Source organism: Apium graveolens, chromosome 7 (assembly GCF_009905375.1).
Source record: "Apium graveolens cultivar Ventura chromosome 7, ASM990537v1, whole genome shotgun sequence".
Classification (NCBI taxonomy): Eukaryota; Viridiplantae; Streptophyta; class Magnoliopsida; order Apiales; family Apiaceae; genus Apium; species Apium graveolens.
Genome location: NC_133653.1, coordinates 205,967,347 through 205,970,236, shown reverse-complemented (window position 1 = coordinate 205,970,236; position 2,890 = coordinate 205,967,347).

The window sequence follows — 2,890 nt, the reverse complement described above, 5'->3', positions numbered from 1 at the left end:
TTCCTTTTTCATGTTTGGCCACCAATAACTCTCTTTTAAATCTTTGTACATTTTCACACTTCCAGGGTGGATAGAAAATCTGGAGTTATGCACTTCATGCAAAATCTCGTGCCTTAGCTCCACAACGTTAGGTATCCAAATATGTGAGTTAACACGATATATTCCTCTTTCATCCTTTTGAGCTTTGATTTCTTCTCCTGACAACTTATCCTTTTCGCGATTCATTACTTGTTCTTGACAACATCGGATCTTTTCCAAAATTTCAGGTTGATATGACATCGCATACATTGCTTCTCCTCCAAATTCTGGAGTCTGCACCTCTATTTCCATCTTTTCAAAGTCCTTGATCAATTCTTCCGATGAAGTTAACATATTCAATCTTTCCTTGCGACTTAAAGCGTTTGCTACCACATTCGCCTTTCCAGGATGATAATTTATTGCACAGTCGTAATCTTTGATAAATCTAAATCATCGTCTTTGTCTCATATTTAACTCCTTCTGAGTGAAAATATACTTTAAACTCTTATGATATGTATAGATCTCGCATTTTTCCCGTACAAATAATGCCTCCAAATCTTAAGGGAAAACACAATTGCTACCAATTCCAAATCATGCATGGGATACTTCTGTTCATGCAGTTTTAGTTGCCTTGACACATACGCTATTACCTTCCCGTGTTGCATTAACACACATCCAAGTCCTTTATATGAAGCATCGCTGAAAATCACAAATTCTCCTTTCTCATTTGGTAACATCAACACTGGGGCGGTTACCAATCTTTTCTTCAATTCTTGAAAGCTTTCCTTGCATTTGTCCGTCCACATAAATTTCTCGTTCTTCCTTGTCAATTTAGTCAGTGGAACAACAATCTTAGAGAAATCTTGCACAAACCTTCTATAGTATCCGGCTAATCCCAAAAAACTTCTGACCTCCGTAGGAGTCCCGGGTCTTTCCTAATTCATCACAGCTTCTATCTTGGCTGGATCTACTTTGATTCCATCTTTATTAACTACATGACCAAGAAATTGCACTTCCTTTATCCAAAACTCACACTTCGAAAACTTGGCGTACAACTTCTCTTTTCTCAAAATTTCCAAGGAAATCCTCAAATGCTCCTTATGCTCTTCTTTCATCTTGGAATAGATCAATATATCATCGATAAATACTATAACAAACTTATCCAGATATTGCTTGAACACTCTGTTCATAAGATCCATAAATGCGGTTGGTGCGTTCGTCAAACCAAATGCCATTACCAAAAACTCGTAGTGTCCATATCTCGTTCGAAACGCCGTCTTGGGTATATCCTCCACTTTAATCTTTAGTTGATGATACCCAAATCTTAAATCAATCTTGGAGAAACACGTAGCTCCTTTTAACTGATCAAACAAGTCATCGATTCACGGTAGAGGGTACTTATCCTTAATCGTCAACTTATTCGATTCGCGATAATCAATGCACAACCTCATGCTTCCATCTTTCTTCTTTACAAATAACACTGGTGCACCCCACGGGGATACACTTGGGCATATTACTCCTTTATCCAACAATTCTTATAATTGCGGTGCTAATTCCTTCATCTCGACTGGTGCCATATGATAGGGAGCCTTCGATACTGGTTCCGTTCCAGGAGCCAAATCAATCGTAAACTTGATCTCTCTATCTGGAGGTAGTTCAGGTAATTCATTTGGAAATACATCAGGAAAATCTCTTACTACCGGAATATCTTTAATCCTTACGGATTCTTCCTCTATATCTTTGACATGATCCAAATAAGCTTCACATCCTTGACGTATCAATTTCCTCGTCTCAATAGCCGTTAGAAATTTCTTCTCTTGTCTTTTCCCCTTGAATATCACTTCATCGCCATCCTTGGTTTTTAACTTCACCTTCTTACTTTTACACTCTATTTGCGCCTCATGGTTTGATAACCAATCCATTCCTAATATAACATCGAATTCTCCTAACTTAAAATAAATTAAGTCAGCAGAAAAGTGCCGACCTTCTATAACCACAACACAATCGGGACAAACCTTATCAACAATGACTTTCTCTTGATTTGCTACCTCTATAATTAATTTAGGCTCCATAGGGTATGCAACACAATTAAGTCTATCAAGAATACTTTCAAAAATAAAAGATCTAGTTGCTCCAGAATCCATCAATATTTTTACTTCTACTGAGTTTATAACGAGCATACCTGCCACCACATCCACATCTTGTACATCATCTTTCATTGTCATATTGAAGGTTCTAGCTCTGGGTTGAGCTGTTGGTGCTGGGAGAGGTGGCGGTTCAGCAATTCTAAGAACATTGGCCTTTTGAACAGGCTCCTTGCAGTTTCTGACCATATAGCCCACCTTTCCATATTTGAAACAAGCTAAGTCAGGCTTCTTTGCTCCATTTGGGCACTCTGATGAGTAATGCCCTTTCTGGTTACACTTGAAACATGTCACATCCAACTTGTTACACCTTTCTGGGTGTCTTCTCCCATAAACTTTGCATTCTTGAATCTGAGGTCTACTATGCTTTCCCAGTTGTCCTACTTTCTGGAAACGGTTCTTCTGGGCTCCGTTACCGGGTTTAAACTTTTGAAACTTTTGGTTCTGACCTCCACCATTCTTTCCAAACTTTCCTCTGAACTTTGAACTTCCTTGCTCTTGCTCCGAGCTCTCAAACTTCCTTTTCCTACCTTCATTTTCTCTTTTTGCAGCTTCACACTCTCCTTCCACTATCATTGCCTTCTGCACCAAGGCGGCATAATTCTTGATCTCTAACAACGCCACTTGACTTCTAATCCATGGCCTAAGTCCCTGTTGGAACCTTTTGGCCTTCTTCGTCTCCGTATTCACATACTCCGATATAAATCTAGACAACTCTGAAAATTTCA